Source organism: Suricata suricatta, chromosome 4 (genome assembly GCF_006229205.1).
Source record: "Suricata suricatta isolate VVHF042 chromosome 4, meerkat_22Aug2017_6uvM2_HiC, whole genome shotgun sequence".
In the NCBI taxonomy this organism is placed as follows: domain Eukaryota; kingdom Metazoa; phylum Chordata; class Mammalia; order Carnivora; family Herpestidae; genus Suricata; species Suricata suricatta.
Genome location: NC_043703.1, coordinates 70,378,778 through 70,402,673, shown reverse-complemented (window position 1 = coordinate 70,402,673; position 23,896 = coordinate 70,378,778). Strand labels below are relative to the sequence as shown.

At 40.7% G+C, this 23,896-nt stretch overlaps 1 protein-coding gene and 1 non-coding gene across 5 annotated transcripts in view; both read left to right on the top strand.

Moving 5' to 3' along the window:
* The window catches only part of MTUS2 (microtubule associated scaffold protein 2), a 537,267-nt gene that overhangs the window by 267,348 nt on the left and 246,023 nt on the right, over positions 1-23,896 (top strand). The gene's annotated exons all lie outside the window — the stretch shown is intronic.
* Positions 16,053-16,156, top strand: LOC115290992. The gene has a single exon (XR_003908354.1). It is a non-coding gene; the product is annotated as a small nucleolar RNA U13 (small nucleolar RNA).

Here is a 23,896-nt window from a genome sequence, read left to right as displayed (position 1 = left end):
GTTCACCTCTGTGATTTTTGTCAAAGCAGTCAGTCTCTTCGTAGAAAGACCTCTCTTGGTGTGCTTGTGTTTCAGCTACAATGGCACATATGATAGTTTTAGAAGCAAAAATAGCCAGTTTATGGTAGCACAAAGAATATACCTTCACATGGTTGATTCAGACACTAGGGCAAAAGGTCTGTCCCTACATGGCCACCTGGTCCCCCTGACTCAAGGGGGTAATGCTCTCACCCGCTGTGCCCCCTCCCATCCTATGAAATAGTGCTTCTGCATTTATTGTAAGACTTTGTTGTTGCTGTTGGTCATTCTGTCTCTCAGTTCATTACATAACACTCTTCATAAAACTTACGTTAAAGTGTCAAATCCTTACTCAAAGAACACCAACGCCTTTGTAATAAAGAGAGCATCATGACTCCTGAGAGTCTCCTTTGGCCTGGCTGGAGTGTCAAGCCACAATGTGAGACACAAATATTCTGGACATAGCACCGCTTTAGAAATTGGGGTGCCAGACATTTGATTTTTACCTCTGATATCGATACGTGGTTTGTGTATGCAATTTGGAGCAAGAGAATTTTAAAAACAATTATGGGAATTAAATCTTTGAGAAGTAGCTACTATAGTCAAAACAGATTGACACTCCCATTTCCTGATTCAAAAATGTCCCCTCTTTACACAGATGTTTTAAAACAAAAATCACCGAACAATTCATGTCCTAGGTCGTCATGCACCAGTATTAGCAGCTGCCATCACTGCTGTAGAGTTGCAGTGTTTGCCATTCTGAGCTCCAAATCAGACCTCCTCACGGATGTTGGGCAAACATGCTAGGAGTCAAGTGTTTACTTGGCAACTGAGAAAAATAAATTATTCACCAAGAAAGGCTCCTCACTACCTAGGCAGGTATGACGAAGGGCCAGGAGGAAGACCACTGACTTTGGCTTACAGTCTTCTCATTTCCTGGCGAAGCTTACTGGGGTGCACTGTTCGACACAGGCCTGAGTTCGTGGGTCTCCCGTCTGTAACTTGGGAAGCACAATCGTATCTGTGCTCCAGGATTCTTTTGAGGATGAAAGATGATTTATGCAGAGTACCTAGGGCAGTATAGGATATATAAAGTGTGCCGTATATGTTTGCTGAATGAATGAATGAGCAAATGAACAAACACATGGATGAGTTATTCCTGTGTGGCAGCTTCCAGTCAGGGTGGAAATACCGGTGAGATATCACACCAAGGACTAACAGGTAACAGCAGTGGCTGCAGATACTCTGATTCACTTTAACAAGATGGCCATAGTAATATCTAATGTAAAAGAAATTCAAGTAAAGCCTGTCTCTCATGAGATCAAAGCTGACTCTGCTATTCAGTGATTCTAAGCCATTAGCGGTCAGTGAAGTACATTTAGGAGGAAGTAACTTTCTCCTGACCAGCCTATGATAGCGTTTAGATTATATTCATGGCCAGCGCTTTATAAGAGCCACGTTCTGACCTTCTCGGGAGACTCCCAGAGCTGATAAAATGGGAACCACTAGCCAGTGGATTGTGTAAGATGTCTGCAGTTATATGTGTCTATCAGAGCCACATTCTGCATCCAGGTACCTCTTGTATCCCAGACCAGAATTTGTGAAAGGAGGGTTTAAAAAAATTTTTTTAAATATTTATTTGCTTTTGAGTCCAAGAGAGACGAAGCATGAGCAGGGGAGGAACAGAGAGAGAGGGAGACACAGAATCAGAAGCAGGCTCCAGGTTCCAAGTTGTTAGCACAGAGCCCAATGTGGGGCTCAAACCCACAAACCATGAGATCAAGACCTGAGCTAAAGTCAGATGCTAAACCAACTGAGCCACCCAGGAACCCTTCTATGAAAGGAGGATTTTACAACATGATGCTAGTGTTCACTTTGATCCAATTGTTTCCAAAGAGACTTGTACTAAATAAGCATCATAATAAATATCTTAAGGGGCATCAGGAAAGAGAGAGGTTTCCTAAAAAGGATGATCAAGATGCTTTCATTTTTCTTATCTAGGAAGCTTAACATGTGAAAGGAAAGTACTTGATGGGGTTAGGAGACAGCTCTTTCACATGACCCCAGCCCTCTGAATTTCAAGTTTACAGACACAACACTTGGGTTGTACCAGATGAATTCCATAATGCCTTCCCCTTACATAGTCCAAAGTTCCTTGTAAGTCAGCTAATTTGGATGCGGTTCTGGTGGATCTTGACCCTTCAGGGAACGGTAGGGGTGCAGTCCAAACCGAAGCTAAGTCGTCTGGTTAGACAGAACAGGGCGATCATTGTGTCGTTATATTAAACTCTTAACAGCCTAAAGATCCCTCTGTAGTTAAAAAGCACATCTTCCAGTTCTGGATGGTAGAGTTTAACTGATAAAGTTTAACAAACCACCCTCAAACACAATAATTAATGTCCTTTGGAAACAAATTAGCCAATTCTAACACACACCCCCCCCACACACACCCCCCACACACACCCCTGGCTGCCACTCTGCCAGAATCTCTCCAGGATCTTGCGGAGTCCCTCCTCATACAGTGTTACAACTGCAAATGCTTGAAAAGGGTGTCAGGAGACTCCTGGCCCTCAGCACTTTCCCACTGTGTGCCTCCCTCTCCTGGAGGAGAAAAGTGCCTGGCACTGGGCCCCCCTTCACAGCACTGCCTCCAGCTCCAGGGCTACCCGCATGCGATGGACTTGACTCCATTCTGCCCGTTCTCTGGCTTGGCTCTTGCCGAGTGAGCCTGCTATCTCCCAGCCTGTCCTCCCCTGGTCCCCTCCTCTTCTGTTTCATTTGACAGTGTTTCACTTGGTTTGAAAAAGAGTTAGGTGATGTGAACATTTTAGAGATCTGGGTTTTAATTGGTTGGAAGGAAAATAGACGGAGACAGCTGTGTTACTGCTACCTATCTATACTCTCCGTTGCTCAGTCAGGAAGGTTTTTTTCAGAGTTGAAAGTGTAGCCAGGTGGTGGAGGAAAAACTGGCCTCAGGCAAGTAAAAGATTCTAATCGTCCACTTTCCAAAGGGCTTGAAGGGTGGGTGGCAAATCAAAGTAACATTTAGACTGTAGATGGTCCTTCATTATGACTGTTTTTCCAACTGTGGCTTTGCTGTCACATTACTCACTGGTTCTAACTACCAAAATGACAACAAAAGATAATTGTGTTTTGTAGAGCAATTAGTAGAAAATAAATTCTTAGTTGAACACATTTAAGATTTAGGAAAAACAAGTTTTAACCTATGGATTTTCATCATGAATTATAGCATTGTTCAATACCTGAATTCATTTGTTTGGTTACGCTTCCAGTTTGTAATGCTTTTCAAATATTTAAAAGCAATATGAGGGGCGCCTGGGTGGCTCGGTAGATTAGGTGTCCGACTCAAGCTCAGGTCATGATCTTACAGTTGGTGAGTTCAAGCTCGGAGTCTGGCTCTGTGCTCACAACTCAGAGCCTGGAGCCTGCTTCAGGTTCTGTGTCTCCCTCTCTCTCTGCCGACTCACACTCTGTGTCTTTCTTTCTCACTCTCTCAGAAATAAATAAACATTAAAAAAAATTTAAACATAAAAGCAACATGAACTAATCTATATAATCATTTTACTTATCTTATAATATTGCAGAAGTTTATAATCTTACTAGAAGTATAAGGGAATTAAAAGACCGTCATCTCATACATTATTAAACCTAGCTAATCCTCCCACTGGGCTAAATCAATTAACCATTAACCTTCTCACAACACAATGTGCCAGGAATCGATTTCATAAACAATATACTTTTGCAGTGATAGTGCAGAATGGGATTTCTGCATAGCTAATATTAGCATGCCAGATAAGAAGCCAAGTGTCTGGACGTTACCAGATACTTCTGCAGGAAAAGCAATGCATGAAATGAATTCAAATTACCTATCATCCTGCCATATGCTCGACTTTTGCTTATATATTTAATTGTCTGACAGATTTATCCCACTTGAAATTATTTAATATCACTGAACTGGATTGGATTTTATGTATTACCTATTAACAATTCATAAGTTTTGCGTTTTCCCTTATATTTTGAGTCTATAATTTTTAAGACACTGATCATTGCAAAAAGAGAAGAAAAAAATCATTGGTACAAAGATGTAAATCACATTAAAAACCCCTCCTCAACATGGTTAAGTGAAAAAGAATCTCAGTTGAACTGACGCCGGCTCCTGTTGATGGAACACAGTGCCATGAGCACGGCGCCCTGACACAACGGGTCTGTAACAAGAAACCCGGACCTAGATTTACCATTCCGGTTTCATTTCTCTAAACTGAAAGGATGAATTCTCATGGTCAGGAAAGTTGATACGGATAAAATATTATACCATCACAAGGGTTTAGAAGATTTGAAAGGTTTACTTATATTTGCTGAAACTTCATTTTCTCCCATAGCACGAAGTATGCTTTTTCAGTCTTGAAGAGACGTGTGGGTTTCTGTCTCACCCCAACAGGGAAAATAAGACTTGAGTGAACTGTGGGGTTTAAGAGGATCAGAATTTCATTAAAAGGGGCTGATAGCATTTGGTCTTTCCATATCTCTATATAGTTTGTGGTGCCCTTAGCCAAATAGAAACACATAAAGTAAGTCCAGTTCATTTGATCGTATCGCTGGAAACAAAGTAGACCTATTGTCTGCCTGCTGCTGGCGAGTCCTCACGCTTCACCGCCTCAGCCACGACTGTGCCCTCGTGGGACCAGCAGGTTGGAGTGAGAAGTGAAGGACAGGATCATGAAGCAGCAGACTCAGGACAGATACCCTCCAAAAAGATTCCATTATTCTGTCTTCACATTACACAATCGGTATTAAGACTGTGGAAAATTTGCAGTGTAGAGGGAAAGCCGCTAGGAACTCCAGCACCCCAACCCAGTTAAGTGTACATACATATTTTTCTTTCAGAACACTACTCTTCTTTTTTCTTATTGAGGTAGAGTTGGCATACGATGTTATATGTTTCAGGTGTATGACCTAGAGATTGGAAAATTCTATACATTACTCAGTGCTCATTGTGATAAAGTGTGATCGCCATCTGTCACCCCTTAGCATTACTACACTGTTATGGACTATATTCCCTCTGCCGTACTTTTCATCTCTGTGACTTACATATTTCATAACTGAAATTTTGCACCTCTTAATCCCCTTCAGCTATTTCACCCATCCCCCACCCCCTGGCAACCATCCATTAGTTCTCTGAATTGATGAGTCTGTGTAGTCCTTTTTCTTTTAGATTCCACACATATGTGAGATCATATGGTATTTGTCTTTCTCTGTTTGACTTAACTTCAGTTAACATAATGTCCTCTAGTTCCATCCATGTTGTTGCAGATGGCAAGATCTCATTCTTTAAGGGCTGAATAATGTTCCATTGTGTGTGTGTGTATGTGTGTGTGTGTGTGTGTGTACACATGTGCACACATGCGCTTGTATTTTTGGGTAAGTACCCAGAGTGGAATTACTAGATCAGCTGGTATTTCTGTTTTTAATTTTTTGAGGAACCTCCTTACTGTTTTCCACAGTGGCTGCACCAGTTTGCATTCCCACCAATAGTAAAGAGGGCTCCTTTTTCTCCACATCCTGTTTCTTGTTTTTAGTTTTGACCATCCTGATAGGAAAAAGGTAATATCTCAGTGTGCTTTTGATTTATATTTCTCTGATGATGAATGGTGTTAAGCATCTTTTCATGTGTCTGTTAGCCTTTTGTATGTCTTCTTGGGAGAATTGTCTATTCAGACCTTCTGCCTATTTTTTTTTTTACTGGTAATTTATTTTTTGTTTTCTGTGGGTGCTTTTTTGTTGGTGTTGAGTTGTATGGTTTTTTTTATCTGACTTGATATTGATTCTTCATCAGATACGTCACTTGCAAATCTCTTCTCACATTCGGTAGGTTCCCCTTTTCTTTTGCTGTGCAAAAGCTTTTTATTTTAGTGCCATCCCAAGTTTATTTTTACCTCTCTTTCCTCTGCCTGAGGAGACAGATTTAGAAATATGTTGCAAGAGATTACTGCCTATGTGTTCTTTTACGAGTTTTATGGTTTCGGGGCTCACGTTGATCCTTTAATCCAGTTTGAATTTATTTTTGTGTGTGGTGTAACAGAGTGGTCCAGTTTCATTCCCCTGCATGTATCTGTCCAGTTTTCCCAGCACCTAACTCAAATATGTGTGTGGACATGTATTTCTTACATGTATGCGTATCTTTATGATTGCAATTATAATATAATACTATTTGACTTCTTTCTGCTTTTCCCACTTAGCATTGCTTCATAAAAAGGGTGATATTAAAGATACTTAACAGCTGGTGGAGCACGGCTATTGACTCAGGAGGCCTGGGGTAGCTCATCAGAATGGCCCCTTGCCACAAGTGGTATGCAGACACCCTGGCTGAACACTGTTCTCGCCCACTGCCACAGTTTCCATGACAACGACCTAGCCCTTGCCCTACTGTTAATAATTTAGGGTGGTACCATTTTTTTAGGATTATAGATAATCATGTAACAAACAAATTAGGTTAAAGTATTTTAAGAGTTGGATTATAAATGGGTATAAACTTGGTTTTTTTAGTTCTAAACACCAGAGGTCGATAGTGGTTAAAAAGAATTGCAAATGAATGAAGTGTTTATGGGTAGCAGTTACAGGTTCCAGCACTGCTTTACTGTATCATCCTGAATATATCAACATATTATAATATATCTATGTATACCGGTTTCTCTGCCGGCTAAATGAAAATTCTCCCTGCTGCTCACAGAAGGGTTTCAAGTGACACAATAGAAGGCACTGAGGTGCTCGTTACAAGTAAAGAGGTCAAGACGGGTGTTGGATGAGGAGGAGGAGAGCGGCAGGTGTGGAACCTGGCTCTGACTCCTGGCCTTACCTTTTGCTGGCTCTGTGGCCTGGAGCAGGTCACTGGCTGCTCGGAGCTTCAGAGGGAGCATGTCCCCTGCCTCCTGGGGGGTTGCTCTGAGGTCACAGGCGGAGAATCTCACCAGCTCCAGAGCACCTTGGAATGGGAAGAATTATGACTTCAGGCAAAACGTTTGTATTGCAACATATCTTATATGGATCACTTTTAAATAAAATTATTCGGAAGTTTTCCAAACACAGAGAACTAGAGATGAGCAAAGCAAACATCTATCCACTGAGCAGTCAAAATGAGTAAAAATTTTTGCCAAATTTGTTTTGGATCGCCTTTGAAAGAAATAAATCTGAAATAAATACAGCCCTTCGTGTTCTCCTGGCCACACTCCCCTCGGCCTCTCCGCAGAGGCTCCCTGGAGTCTGGTCCTGCTGCATCTGCTTCCTGTGCATGTCGTGGGAATAACCTGTATCAGCCCATAACATGGAGTGTTGTAGCTTTAAATGCTAGATAAAGAGAGCAGAGTGTTCTGTATTCTGTTACTTGTTCATTTGTGAGATTCATTCACGTATGCACACCCAGCTCTGAGGCACTCATTTTTATTACTGCAGTGAACCTTGACAAACTCCACTGTGTGTATTTCATCTCCTGCTCGTGGGCGTTGAGGCTTATGCCCCGTGGGGGCATGATGAACTATGCTGGGTTGCCCGTAGCTGTGCCTGTCTCCTCGCGTGTGCACGTGACGGTTCCTGTAGGTCCACAGGTGGCATTGTGTGGTCCTGTGTGCATCTCCACATCTCTGCTCTTCTCGATTCAGCAAAAAGCTCTTCAAGTGGCTCTGACGGTTTGCCCTACTCCCTCCATCAGTGTATACAAGTTTCAGTTTCTCCACATGCTCACCCACACTTGGTGTTTTTGACTTTTTAATATCCTTAAGTGAAAACTGGAACCCACAAATAAATACTCAAATTTTATGTAACTCGGACAAGAGTAATATTTTTGTTTCAACATTGAGTCGTGTTAACCAAACTCAATACTTAGCCTGAAGTAGTAGAGAGTACTTATGACACTGAGTTCTGAGGCTGATTGATCGGCCATCTCTCTCTGCTTTAGAGAGACTGAATTACCAGTCAGGAGGAATACATGAAATACCGTGTGTGGCCACCAGTCAGAATCCCCAAAGCTAAAGCCTGGAATCTGCCTCTCCAACATCTTTACACCTAGGTTAGCATATGTGAATAATGGGCTCTTCAAATGAAGTAGAAAAGATCAGTGTGGGATATAATGTCAATCAATGTTAATTCAAAAAGTTTGTTAAAAGAGTTCTGTGAGACCAAAGAGTTAGAAGTTCTAAGGAAACGTGAAAGCAGTGTCAAATGTCTGACTTCTTAAAACTGAACACTGGGGGCGCCTGGGTGGCTCAGTTGGTTAAGCGTCCGGCTTCGGCTCAGGTCATGATCTCATGGTTCGTGGGTTCAAGCCCCGCGTCAGGCTCTGTGCTGAGAGCTAGCTCAGAGCCTGGAGCCTGCTTCGGATTCTGTCTCTCTCTCTCTGACCCTTACCTGCTCGTGCTATCTGTCTCTCAAAAATAAATAAAACACATAAAAAAAATTTAAAAAAACCCCTGAACACCGATTTGTGGCGTGAGCACCTCCTCCTGGTGGATTTTAGCATCACCATCTCACTGATCAGCGCATGACATCACACAGGCCCAGTCAAAATGCTTCACTCCAGGGGGCTGACCCTCCTGGTCTTCCGCAAGTGTCTCTACTCCCAAGGGGTTCAACATGTCGATCCCCAGGAGGAATAAGTCCCCCACAGAATGGACCAGAACACTACCAATTCTAGAGGACCTGCTAAATGTTGGGCACTGGTGCATTTCACCTGGTTTCTTATTAATCCTCAGGGTGATTACGTGAAGTGAGTTATTACTTCGTTTTTGCTGGTTAAAAAGTAGGAAATGGCAAAGCCAGGGCTCAGCCCAGGTTAGTCTAGAAATCTTGAGATCACTTCTCTCTCATCAGATCCTGGTGACACCAGGAGCACGGAAGGGGCTGGACTAGAAACGTCCAGCAATTCAGGCTAGCTGTTTTCTGTCAAGCAAGGAAGGCATCGAATTAAAAAAAAAAAAATACTTCCTTGGCTCCCAGCACACTCGGGGACCCTAAGAGAAATAAGGAGTACACATGTCTCTGTCTCTTCCGTCTCGGTCCAGTTGCCCACACGCTGTGCCTGCCTCTCGAGAATGTGTGGGAGAAGAGAAAGAAAGCTCCGTCCAGCTAGCTGGCTGGTTCCCAAATTCGCCTGGGTGTCCTTGCCTCTTCCTCCTCCTTCCCCTGGTTCTTCACCAGAGGAGTTCTGAATTCTTTAAATGTCAAGATGTTCAGGGAAACCATTGGCCAAAGATGTCAGTAATAAGAAGAAAGGCTGGGGACCGGGGTCTGTTCTTCAGTGAACCCAGCCTGTCCAGCAAACGCTGCCTCCCAAGTGGGCATCACCAGGGAGCCCTGGCGGGGGTCAGCAGAGCCTAGGAAATGTGGACGCTCAGTTTGGTAGAGCAGCAGATGGGAAATGACCTCAATGACTGATCATGGTGCAGTGGTACGGTGGGACACTGTGTAGCTTTAAAAAATGTTGTCGTAGAGAATGTTCATGATTGTTACTGAAAAACTCAGGCCATGTAATCCTAATTTTGTGTTTTAAAAGTTTGCATATACATGTTACATGTTTGTGTGTGCGCGCCTGTGTGTGTAAACTTTTAAAAAGCACAGCTAGGGACACCTGGGTGGCTCAGTTGAGCACCTGACTCTTGATTTCAGCTCAGGTTATGATCTCATGAGTTCCAGCCCTGCATCAGTGTAGAGCCTGCTTGGGATTCTCTCCTTCCTCTCTCTCTGCCTCTCCCCTCTTGCACTCACTTTCTCTCACTCTCAAAATAAATAAACAACATATCTATAAATGTAAGCTTTATAACACAAATACAAGTGTAGAAGGACATATACCAAAAAAATAATGAGTAATTTTATAATAGGTTTTGGAGTCATTTTAATGATCTATATATACATATGTATGTGTGTGCATATATACACATCATGCCTATCCATATACATACTCTAAATTTAAGATATAAAACTATTAAACTTTTAAGAAAAAGTGGGGAAGGATCTTGACCTAGGATTAAGTAAATAGCTCTTAGATTGGACATCAAAAGCATGATCCATAAAAGGAAAAATTAATAAATTGGACCTCCTCAAAAATGAAAAATTTCTGCTTTGCAAAAGACCCTGTTCAGAGGAAAGAAATACAAGCTACAGACTGGTAGGACGTATTTGCAACCCATATGTCCAAAAAGGGACTAGTGTGCATAAAGAGCTCTTAAAACTCTATAGTAAAAGGAGACAAACAGAACACAGGCAAAAAACACAAATAGCCATCTCACCGAAGAAGATATACAGATGGTGTATAAGCATGTGAAAAAACATTTAAATTCATTAGCCATTATGGAAATGCAAATTGAAACAACAATGTAACTAACATCACAGTACACACCAACCAGGACAGCTAAAAAAAAGGTAGTGATGACACCACATGCCGGTGAATGCACAAAATCTGGGTCACTTACGCACTGCAGGAGGGAATGTAAAGTGGTGTAGCCACTCTGGAAAACAGTGAGGTCAGATCTACATGGTGGCTTTCCTTGTGATTGCCCCCAACCAAGAACAACCCAGAAGTTCTTCAGTAGGTAAATGTAAATGCTGAAGTAACAGTGGTGCTTTCATGTTATAGAACACGACTCAGCAGTCAAAAAGGGACATAGTGTTGATACACACATCAACCTGGGTACATCTTCAGAGATTATGTTGAGTGACAAAGGCCAATCGTATGACTCCATTGATATAATCTTGACAATATTGACAAAATAATAGAAATGGAGAATAATAGATTAGTTCGCAGGTCAAAGGGTATGGATAGGAGGTGGGGTGGTGGGAAGAAAGTGGGAATGGTATAAGCACACAAGGCCCACATGAGAGGTCTTTGTCGTAATGGAATCATTCTGTATCTTGATCATGTTGGCCATATAGTCGCATACAAACACACACACATGAATGAGTGTAGGTAAAACTAGGGAAATCTGAACAAGATGGGTGGATTATTTCAATGCTGATATTCTGGTTGTGATATTGTACTATACTTTGTTAAGACGTTACCTACCATAGGGGGAAAGTGTATGATACACAGGATCTCTCTGTAGTCTTTCTTATGACTGCATGTGAGTCTATAATTACCTTAAAATAAAAGTTTGATTTTAAAAATTATGTAATTTTTATGTTTGTATAAACAATATAGCATTTATTTATGTTATATAGCATCTGTTATTTATATATAACATTATTATAGTATATTCTCTGTCAAGAAAATTAATTAAAAATGGGCACCTGTGTGGCTCAGTGGTTAAGCATCCAACTCTTGATTTCAGTTGAGGTTGTGATCTTATGGTCCTGAGATCAAGCCCCATGGCATAGGATTCTCTCTCGCTTTCTCTCTGCTCCACTCCTGCTCTCACTCTCTCTCTCTCCTCCCCTCCCTCCCTCAAAAAAAAAAAAAAAGACAACCTAACATTATTATAGTATATGCATTCTGTTATAGCTTGGTATTTATAAGACCTAGATTAACTACTAATATGATTGCTGAAGATCTCAATTTGAAATTTTCTAGTACTCTTTTACAAGATAAATTTAATAATTTGCTTCTCTTTTCAGCAAAACTTTATGAAAGCATTGTCTGTACTCATTGTACCAAATTCTTCCATTTCTTTTCAAACCTACTTTAATTAGGATTTCACCTACAGAATTTTATCAAAAGATTCTGAAACCAACAGTGAGCTACATGATATTAACATGATGCCCTTACTTCTTTTGACCGAACAGCATCATTTATCTCCCCTCTGTGTGTCTCTCTGTCTACATATTTCCCTCTTCTTATAAGGACATCAGTCTTACTAAATTTAGGGTCCACATTAATTCAGTATGACCCCAGTTTAGCTTGATTGCATCTGCCAAGACCTTATACCCAAATGAGGTCACATTCATAGGTTCCCAATGGTCATAAATTTTGGGAGGACACTATGCAATCCATACACATACCACATATCTATATAATTGATTTATTTTGTTACTGTGTGGACCCCTGTTCCAGAATTTAATTTCCTTAGAGGCCAGAATTTTTTCTGCTTGGTCCTAAATGTATCCTACATTCAGGGGATGTGTGCATTGCCTAGCAAAGAAAAGAATCACAGCATGTTAAACAGTACACTTATGTGTCATGTAGTGAGTTTAAGGGGCTTGTTGACACCCTTCAGTGGTGTTCTGTGTGTGGACAGTCAACTCCTTTGACAATGTTTATTGAACAAATAGGTAAATACAGACTACTAAGTGATCAAGTTAAAGCAGAGACCTCATTTGGCCATTGAAAATAAACCTTATGTTTTCTAAATCAAAGTATTCTGGCTCCTCTTAAGGGAAAATTTCATGGTTACTTGTTAAAATTTAGGATTATGGTAGTGTGCATGAAAGCTTCACCTGGGCCACCAAAAGTAATCAAGTAAGTAATATTTTAATGCCATGTTTTAAAAAATCAAAAATAATGTAAAAAATTCATAAAAACAATACCAAATTTTTAAATTCAAACAAGCTGTTAGTTTGGTTTTTGACTCTGTATTATTTTACACAGGGAACAGCCAGCTGTTCCTGGTCCATGTGGCCGGTGGTTCCCTCCCCCGTTGGGTACGTTCATGGGGGTTGACAGTTGTATAGGCACGGACTGAACAAAGCGGGTATTATATGCAGTTATTTTTTGTTGCAGAGTTTTTAGTAACTTTTTCCACTTGGCTCAAAATGTGGGAGGATATTTTGGTAAATGTCTAAAGGAGCACACGTATTTGCTTCTGCCTCACACTCTATATGGGCCAGCATACCAGTGTCCATGTGTGTTCTTGCATGTGTGCTCATGTATGTGTTTATGTATTCACTTCCTATGCTGGGTTTGGCTCTGGCAGATCTCCAAATATGGTGGTTGGTCACATTAAGTTAGCAGGACCCCCAGGGTTTGACTTCATCTCAATACCTCTACAAAAGCCAGTCCATCCTAGATGACCCCACGGTGGTCCAGGGTGTCCCAGAGCAGGCCCACACAGGGATGTGCAGCCCAGTCTCTCTGGCTTATTATAACCAATATTACAACCTGCGTGGGGGACATCTTGGACTTCACAATGAAAGCAGTCATTCATATTAGGAAAACGGTTTGAAACTGATCTCCATGATCTTTCCCTGCACTCCAGGAATCATGAGTCCTGAATCCTTACATGGATGGGGACACATTTGTCTTGACCTTGTGTGCCAGGAGCTCAAGCACCCTTTCATTGAATGTTGCTCATTACTCCTGTTCTCCCTCTTCTTAACTGATCTGAAAACAACTCTGAGGAGCCAGAGCCGGTCTGTAGGGCTGGTCCTCCCATCCCCAAGAGAGTAGAGAAAGACCAAAGAGTTGTTATGTAGCATTTCTCCTTCTCAATGCTGTAAAATCTACCCAAATGTAGTTAAGGGTGGTTACACAGGGTAACTGGAAGATGAAATGGAGAGCAGGATTTAACAGCACGTAAAACAAACTTCCCTGCGAATCTCAACCAAAAAGGACCCTGTGCCCACGATGACATGCAGGATCCCTTCTTTCTTTGCCTTCCGGGCTCCATTCAGCGCTTTGTGGCATTTTTCCTCTTTGCTCATATTGTCTGCATCATTATTTCTGTCTTAAATTTAGCAGCACCGTGCACTGAGCCTGTATTTTTGACAGTGATTTTGGCTAATGTGCGGTGGGAAGACAGGTGCTTTACATAAATCCTAATGTTATTTCCATGATTATAAACTACCTGGGCACTCAAGGATGATCGCTCTAGAATTGATTATCGACAGTGGTTTTGGAGAAAGGGTTTTCTAGCGTCAGTCTATCGTGTCCTATGGTTTGAGGAATTCCCATCCTTCGTCTAGAAATAACATTTATGTGAGTGTAATTTGCAGTATTTTTGTAACAGAATCACAAAGGGAAAATGACTAAAAGCAAGATTTTTTCACAAAATATTTAAAATAAAGAGTATTTCCATGAGAAAAATTTTTCAGAGGCAGTCCTAACCCCACAAATAATTATGTATTCATCTTATGAAATAATTTCAAAGAGCAAATAATTTTTGTTCACCTTACATAAAAATAATTTAAAATCAGGTACTCTACTATTAATATAATAAATGAAAAGATTAAAATAATCATACAGATTTTTCTCTGTGTATGCATTGCAATTATGGAAAAGAAGTTTCACTACGGCAGAAATGTCTCATTAGAGGGTACGAAAAATTTCGTAAAGGTTTGCCTTTAAGAACAGGGATGACTGTTGCTCTATAATCAGGAAAATATTGAAAAGCTTGAACTTCGGTGGCTTGCCATGGTTCCTGGAATAAAAACTACTCTGTGTGGCAGGAGCTCTGAGGTACCGTGAGCTTTGTTTCCTCTCTGCTCTCACGTGCCATTTCCCAGCAGGCTGCCCTCCCTTGGTCCACCAATGTAGCCCTGACCACCCTTCAGGTGGTTGTATGCCCCTTGCCAACCCAGGGCCTTTGCATACTCTGCTCCCACCCCAAGCATATATATCTTTTCATCCTTCACACAAGTTAACAGATCCCAGTTAAAGCATCTCATCTTTAGGGAAGCCCATTCCCTAAAGGTCTAGTGACCTTCACTAGATGAATCCTCATGCCCACACACACAGTATTCCCTTTACATTCTTTCCTTTGTAGCTCTTATCAGAGCTCAAATGTTCTAAACATTTGAGATTGTTTAGCAATCTCTCTCAACCTCTGTATAGTCCAGGAGTCACTTAAGAGCTGGAACTTAGCCTGGTTTTCTTATCATGACACTCTCTTTTGTCTATCCTGATGACTAAATAAAAATTGTGGAAGGAAAGTGAAGACAATCAGTGTGAGACCAATCCTACTTTAGTGGCTAAGTTATTAATATAAAGAAATTTCTTTTAAAACCCTTCCTGTATTTTAGATAAAGGTTTTACATTCTGATGGGTAGGCCCTGTTGTAGGACATTTTTTTGAGAATACCTGACATATAACATTGTGTGTGTTTAAGGTGTACAATGTGTTGATTCAATACAGTGCATCATAGAATTATATTTTCTTTTTTGTGGTGAGAACATTTAAGATCTAGTCTCTTGCCAATTTAAAGTACATAATATAGTATTGCAGACTATAACCATTGTGCTGTGCATGAGATCTCTTTCATCTTCTGCCATTACATTTCTGCTATCTATGCAACATCAATAACACTGTGTTCTGGGTGAAAGCAAAATATTTGAGATGCCATTCCTATTTCTCTGGTGCATTTGTTTTTCTACTGAGGATGGCAGGCAATAGTTAAAAACCATGATAAATTGAATTTCCATAAGATTGATGTAATGAGAAAGCATGTCTTTTACCAAAATACTCATACTGCTACTGGGGAAACCAGAATGCTGCTCTGACTGTCAAAAGAATGGCCTGGCCACTCATCTTAATTAGAATGAAGACACAGAGTTTTAAGTTTCATGCAATATCTATTTTATGTGTAATAGTGATACTTCTGGATTGAAAACTTACAGGAGCTTTGAAAGACAATTTTATCAATCCACAGAATTAAAGAAGAAAAACAGGATGACATGGAAGACTGACAGGACATTGGAATTAGAATTTCATATAGTAATCTTACAGCCAACAAACAAACCTTTCTGAGGTGTCATTTCTTAACATATCGTGTGTTTCCTTGCTCTTGTAGTTCTAAACACGGAATGACACATGAGTCTTCCTGCTGCTGTTGATGAATGTCAGCTCGAGGCCCACTATCTACTCCACCTTCCTGAAGTTTTCTTCATCCACTACTAGTTCTCAGCAGTAAACATCCATGGTTTAAATTTATTATTTTTTTGTGTTTAAAGCATACTTACATAGCTGGTTTTCATTGGAGAAGCCAGAATAGTAGCCGTTTACAGCAGTGGGTTTTAATGTTTTTACGTATAGACTTCCAAAACAGATAGGCTTTATGCAGATACTGTTTTATATTTTACTTGTATAAAAAGTTGTTTAACAGATCCTTTTGTAGCTCATAAGCATGATGATTGGGTGTTCACGCCATTGTGTGACATGTGCCACCCTTAAACCTTGTGACGACGCCGGCACATTACCCATCTGACATGAAAAAAAAAGTTGTCTAACAGTTTGACATTTAAATACTTACCAGACCAAGAGCCCACCATTATTAAGCATAATATTTAATTTACTTTTAAAATTAACCAGCTCAATTAGTGAAGAAAAGTAAAGGAATTTCACCTGCTGTTTCGTGACCTCTCCAGATATTTAATTCAGTTTTTCCAGCAATGTAATGTGTGTGTCTTTATGAAAAAGCAAGAAGATCTCTCAAGCCATATAGCTTACATTTAATACCACAGATGGCTTCTTGTGTTCTTAAGATTTAATTCTCCAATATTCTCTAGGTTAAATTATTAGGCTCTTTAAAAATAAAGTATTTCTAATAATGCAGTCTCTTTTTTCCAAAAGAAACTATTTTATAAATCAAACTAGCTTAGTTTTATAAAAATTGCATTGTATTATAATCTCCCCTAGTATTAATAACTAAGAACATCTGCATGTCTTATAAATTTGACCATTAGAAAATAATTCAATCTTTTAAATTTTCTTATTTAACCAGAGAAGTCAAAAATAGAATGTATTTTAGTTGTAAACCACAATAAAGGACCTTTAAATTAAGTGATAATTATATTTGCTCTCTCAAATTCAAGCACGTATAATACAGAAATAGAAGAGGTACATGAACAGAGAGACAAATGGTTTTGTGTCCTTTATACCAAAGTACAAAGGGGGCATGGTGATATATGGTCAATTAACCTATGAAAAAAGAGGCACGAACATATGATGAGGAAAAGACAGTCTCTTCACTAAATGGCACTGGGAGAATTGCACAGCTGTATCAAAAGGATGAAACTGGACCACTTTCTTACACCATACACATAAATAGGCTCAAATGGATTAAAGGCCTAGATGTGAGACCTGAAACCATAAAACTCCTAGAAGGAAACACAGGCAGTAATTTTTTTGACATTGGCCATAGAAACATTTTTCTAAATATGTCCCCTCAGGCAAGGAAAACAAAATAAAAATTAAACTATTGGGACTACACCAAAACAGAAAGTTTTTGCACAGTGGAGGAAGCCATCAAGAAAACAAAAAGGCAACTGCTGAATGGAGGAAAACATTTATCAGTAATGATAAAGGGGTTAATATCCAAAATATATAAAGAACTTACGTAATTCAACACACACACACACACACACACACACACACACACACACCCCAATAATCCAATTAAAAATGGACAGGATTTAAAAAGGCGTTTTTCAAAGAAGACATACAGATGGCTAACAGACACGTGAAAAGGTGTTCAAGATTGCTAATTATCAAGGAAATGCAGATTAAAACTGCAAGATCACTTTACCCCTGTCAGAATGGTTAAAGTAAAAAAAAAAAATACAAGAAATAAGTGTTGGTGAGGATGTTGAGAAAAAGGAACCCTCATGCACTGTTGGTGGGAATGCAAATTGGTGTAGCCACTATGGAAAACAGTATGGAGGTTCCTCAAAAAATTAAAAATAGAATTACCACATGATCCAGTAATTCCACTACTAGGTCTTTAGCCAAAGAAAATGAAAACGCTAATCCAAAATATACACACACCCCTATGTTTATTGCAGCATTACTTACAAGAGCCAAGATATGGAAGCCACCCAAGGGTCCATTGATAAATGAATGGGCGAAGAAGATGTGGTATATAGAAACAATGAAAAACTACTCAACCATAAAAAAGAAGGAAATCTTGCCGTTGGCAATGACATAGATAAATCTAAAGAGCATAATGCTAAGTGAAATAAGTCAGACAAAAACAAATACCATATGACATCATGCATGGAATTTAGGAAGCAAAACAAATCAACAAAGAAACACAAACAGACCTCTTTTTTTTAATGTTTTTTATTTATTTTTGAGAGACAGTGCGAGCAGGGGAGGGTCAGAGAGAGAGGGAGATACAGATTCAGAAGCAGGCTCCAGGTTCTGAGCTAGCGGTCAGCACAGAGCCCGACGAGGGGCTCGAACCCACAAACCATGAGATCATGACCTGACTCGAAGCCAGATGCTTAACCAACTGAGGCGCCCCCAAACCCAGCTCTTAAATACAGAGAACAGACTGATGGTTACCAGAGGGGAGGGAGGTGGGGGAATGGGTGAAATAGATGAAGGGGATTTAGAGCACACTTATCATGATGAGCACCGAGAAATGTATAGAATTATTGTATCATTACATTGTACAGCTGAATCTAATATAGCACTGTACGTTAATTATACTTCAATTAAAACAAAAGAGACATGGTGAAAAATACCATTTTGTGAGCTAAAATCATTTTCAATGATACCAGCTGACATTTAGTGTATCTATGATGGCAAATTTATTTCATGTTTATATTAATTAGCAAAAGCCAAAACAGCTTACTAAATCCCAGAAAATGGAGAAGAGCATTTATTCTGAAGATTATCTGAATATTTTTGTTATGCAAATGACTATCCTTGACTCTAGGTCACTAAATGAGAAACTGCTGACTTTCCAAACCCCAGAGCCCTTGAATATGACTTGTGCGTATTATGGACGTTGATGCCATTTTAGACTTCAGCTGAGCACTGCACATATGGGAGCTTAGAAAAGGACCTTGTTCCACTGCCCCTCAGTAAGTAATGTGAGCTGATGCTATGTTCTTATAAAAAGCTTTGGCTTTGACAGTCCAACAGCCAGTGTGTTCTTTTGTGCCTTCTTCCCCTCAGCACTCTTTCAAGGAACATAATTGCCTTTCACTTTTCATCTTATAATCGAAGAGATTAAATAACCTATCAATACACAGGCAGTGCCAGAGCAAGGGTAGGAATTTACAATTCAGAAATCTCTGCCTGTGCTTTTGCTTACTTCATTTTACCCACATTTATCTGCTAACTTCCAGAACAAACAAGGAAGCCTCATTTTCAGGCAAGATGGCCTAGGCATTCAGATGTAACAGGACTGACTACCACAATATTTTATTTCCAGGCTTGTGAACAAATCGCCCCTCTTCATTCCTCCCTAAATCTTTATTACCGTTATTCCTGGATCATGACATTAAAGTTCAAAGCAGTAGGAATTCAAGCTGGGAAAGCCTGATTCTGCAATCGAAGCCTTGCCTCGGGGGGACAAGGCTAATGTTTTACCTACGCCATCACCCGCGTTTGGCTCTTCTCATTTGATTAATCCATGTGTGTATGTGCAAAGAATGTGTGTATCGTCAATATCATTTCTAGGTCATGTGCATGTCAATCCTGCCCTGATCCTAGCAGCTCGAACATACATATGGAGCACTCACCAAGGAGGTGACTTCCTGTTAGGCTTTGATCTGTCTGCCCCAAAGCTTTTGATGGGGGGCAGCTGCTTCAGTTCAGATTTCTGTGCCCCAGGCTTGTTGGGGGTGGAAGACAGCAGATGAAATCCCAAGTGGACCTTGCTAGTTCTTATGAAATTGCATGGATGCTGAAGAGAAGGAAGTATCTTGCTTGGCATTTTCTAACAATGAGCTTTAATAGTAAAGTGGAATATTACCACAATGATGGGGGTCATAGGTCCTCTAGTAAAATGGCCTTCTTTTCACAGGGAAAAAACAAAGCACACAGAAAGTATATGTATCTCTACGTTAACAGTGTCTTAGCATCTAAAAGTAAAATAAATGGTCCTGAGTGTGTGATTCATCCTTTCATATTGGATATCGGAATAGAAGAGGCGGTCCTGGAAGCAGTGAGCTTCTGTCAGAACCGTAAGACAGGCTTTTAATTTCTATGTAGGTCAGAAGTGGTCATAAAATATCTGCGCACTGTATACGGGACTGTGCTGGGGCAAAGTTATAGATAGAGAACGTGTGCGTGTTTTATACATAAAAATATAATTGCATGTTCTGCAATTAGAAACATTCCTCATTTTTTCTACGTTGCTGTATACATATTTAATTTTCTGTTATCCTACCGTATTTTGGCACGCAGCTGAGGATATTTCCATCTAGTTCTCAGGCTCTGATCTTTAGGGTCACTCTTATCCACCACAAAGACTGTCCAGCCAAATTGCGAGAAGTAAAGGTCATACTGAGCAAGTTGCACACCTGCCCAGAACAAAGATCAGACATACTGTGTATGCCTTTCATATTGCACCTTACATTTTTAGCTAAATCCTCCAAGCCTGTCAACTCTGAGCGTTTTTCTGCCAGGAAACCCCTGGACCTTCCATTGTGGGGAGCATGTTGATATATTAGGAAAGGTTCAAAGAAAAGCCACAGTAGTGATTAGTGAAAGCATGGGGGAATAAATACAGAGAGGCTGGGAACAAACCGCCCGTAGCAATGAGAGCTGTGAAGCAGAGCCAGATAGCCTTGGGGAGGAAGCTGATGCGCCAGTGTGAGGTAGAAAAGGCTGAGGAAAACGTACAAGAGTGCAGAGAAAAACATAGGACAATGAGAGCTTCCAAAATGCAAGGGAGCTTGCATGGTGAGTTTATTCTTATTCTCACTGTTACTCTGTTATATTAACTCTACCCCTGTGGGATTGACCCCCTAACACAAAATTGAGTGCTGCTGAATTAGAGCTGAGTGTCCCCTCTAGGCTCATCAACCCCATGCCCCTAGAAATCACTCCAGAAAGAAACTCTGGGGCTGAACTTTTTAAATCAAAAGACGGAAGGTATCCGGAAATGCCTTGGCTGTAAAGCTGAGGACAAATATTAGTAATTTTAAGTACATTTCCAACAGAGCTCATCTGTGTGGTTTCCTTAATGCCCCTGCACCCTCAGGTCTCCCGAGGGGGTCAGGCATTTGCTCCCAGGTCCTGGTGGGTCTCATGAGGTGCTCAGCTCACGTTAGGGCTAATGGGCAGTTTAGAGAAATGCTAAAACCCCAGTTTTCCCTCCAGCCCCCAGACGATGATGGATGTTCTCCTTCTCATTAAGTGTGTGTCTTTTGTTGTTCAGTAAAGTAGTTCTTTGAAACAGTTTTCTATTTAGAGACCATTGGTTAAAAAAAAAAATCTTTCTAAAGTATGGCAGCTGTCACAGGCTCAGACTGGAAGAGAGAAAGGATTACTGTCTTACGAGTCTGCATCAAAAGATAAGATATTCAGTGACTGGTGGTTTGACTGTGCTGTCCCTTTTCTGATGTCCTCTTGTCCATCTGTAAATGGCCGGCCATTCTTACTAGGATAATTTGGAAACACAGGATTTTCATTTCACTGGAAGCCTTGGTGAGGAGGAGTGGTGGCTTCTAGGTAATTAGATTTTCTAATTAACATAGAGCTAACAAGAATATTTTTTGTTCAGGTTCTAGTCAAAAACCTTTCTGCCTGGGTGGCTCAGTCAGTTGAGTGTCCGACCTAAGCTCAGGTCATGATCTTATGGTTCATGGGTTCTAGACCGGTGTCCAGCTCTGTGCTAATAGCTCAGAGCCTGGACCCTGCTTCAGATTCTGTGTCTCCCTCTCTCTTTGCCCTTCCCTGGCTCATGCCCTGTCTTTCTCCATCTCTCAGAAATAAATAAACATTAACCTTTCTGCAATGTTTCATTGTATTCTTTGCCCTATTAGTATAGAACATTGAGCACAATTAAATTGTAACTTAGTAAATTAGAATCTTGCAGGACCTGGGGGTACTCATTCTCAATACCAATAGACTTTCTGTGCTGTTGACGTAGAAACCACAGGTGACGAGGCTTAAAAGGGATTTATTAGAACTTCCTTTTTTTGAGTGAGCAGTGATAGACTTATGTGGAGGGAGAGGCAGGTATGAAGTTGTTCTGCATCATGAGGAAGATAAAGTGGACCCAAGAGCAGTGGTGAAGGTGAGATCTATAGGCAGAGGAAGAGAAATGAGGAAAAGATAGGGCATGTGGGTTATGTCAGGATCAGGGATATCTGCGTGTGACACATCCATTAGAATGGAGGCTCAGACAAGATAGACTTTTTAACTAGTGTAAAAGGGATCTAGAGAAATCTGGGAGGCTTGACTGGCTGGTGTTAGAAACCCAAATTCCTGTTATATTTCTTTGCCAACCTTAGTTCAGTGCTTCTGCCTCATGGTCCAAGATGACTGTCTGCCCCTAATCATTGTGGCAGCATTCCAGTCAGCAGGAAGGAGGAGGAGTCAGATATGCATTAGTCCCTTTATTTTCACAGCTGTTTCCAAAAGATGCACACCACAATTCCACCTCCAGTTCATGGGTCAGAATTTAACCACTCGTTCCTACTTAGCTGCAAGGGAGGCTGTGAAATGTCCTCTTTCTTCTAGATGGTGATGTGCCATGCTAACATTACAGAGCTATATTACTAGGTGGGAGGAGAAAATGCACATGGAGAAAGAGCCAGCAGTCTCTACCATGAGGTTCAGAGACAAAGGATGTTTTGGGGGATCATGAGAACACCACCTATTCGAAGAATCTATGTCTAGAATCTCATGACTGCTTTGCTATTGACTCCCCTGTGTGACATTGGCAGGCCACTTCACTTTAGGGACCCTCAGTCCTGTCATTTTTGCAGAACCCAATGATCTCTGAGGTCACTTCCTCCTCAAATATGCTGTCTTCTATCCTCCTGAAAGTGGTTTGTCAAAAACAAGACAAAAATGATTCATGATTTTAGTTATTTAGGGTCCAGTACATTGAGGATTTGCTGTTATCCATGGAAATGCACTTTGGCTTGTGAAGAGAAAAGCCACACAGTAAATTGAAGCATTTAATAAACTGAATAAAATGGTGTAATGAATTAAAGGATTAGTCAGACCTGATATTTCATGGGGAATTAAATGTTGGTGATGTCCAGTTCAGTGTCTTCTTCAATTTAGGATTCTTGGCTCTGACTGAAATTAGCATTATAATTTATTATAATAAGATTCAATTGCACACTCAAGCTTGAAATCATTCAAGGAGATAAAATTAACGAAAAGAGCCCTAGGCAGTGGGATTGTTTATCTCAGCAAAAATTTGAGCATCTACCAAATATCAGGCACTATATTAGGCACAAAGAGACATTTCCAAGCTCTCATGGGGCCCAGACAAGCAAAAACCCACAGGAAAGTGTAATCCATGCAGTGATTAGAGATTAGAGGAAGAGAAGGAAAAGGGAGCACGAATGAGTTCAGATCAGAGCAGCTGTGTTTGGGGTGCATGTGGGCCATCTCAGTGGAAATACATAGCAGGCAAGTAGATATGTAAGCAGAAAACTAGGTCAAGTTCAGGGTAAATATGTAGACATAGAAGCCATAACTGTACAAGTGGTGGGGATGTCAGAGCCCAGGTAGACGGCCTCCACAGGGGAATCAGGATGCTGACATTTAGGGTAGAGAAGAAGCCATGTAGAGAGTTGAGGAGGGCTGGCTGGGAGGTAGGAATTCAGGAGATGAACAATTCATAGGAGTCAGGGTGAACTAGCTCCACAGCAGTCCGTGCGTGTTTGTGTGCATGCACTATTGTTTTTGACCTCTGTAAACACTGTAAACTGTCTAGGGTCTAACTGGATTAGAATAGCCTTTAGAAAGTATTTGTTGAATAAATATGTAGTAAACAAATAAATGCAAATAAATATGAGTCAGGAATAAACAGTAGTAATTGGATTTAGAAATTGCGGGGTGCTGAAGTTGTGGACGGTGCTGAAGTCCCTCAGGGTAGGTGAGAAGTGGTCAGGGTTTGAGAGTGGAGACAGCTTGATCACACTCTTCTGCAGGAAGAAAGGAAGGCAGGAGATCTGAGGACCAAATCCGAAGATGTGAAGCCTGTGTGTGTTTGGAGCCTGACGGGGAGGAAGAGGAAAGAGCTGTGTC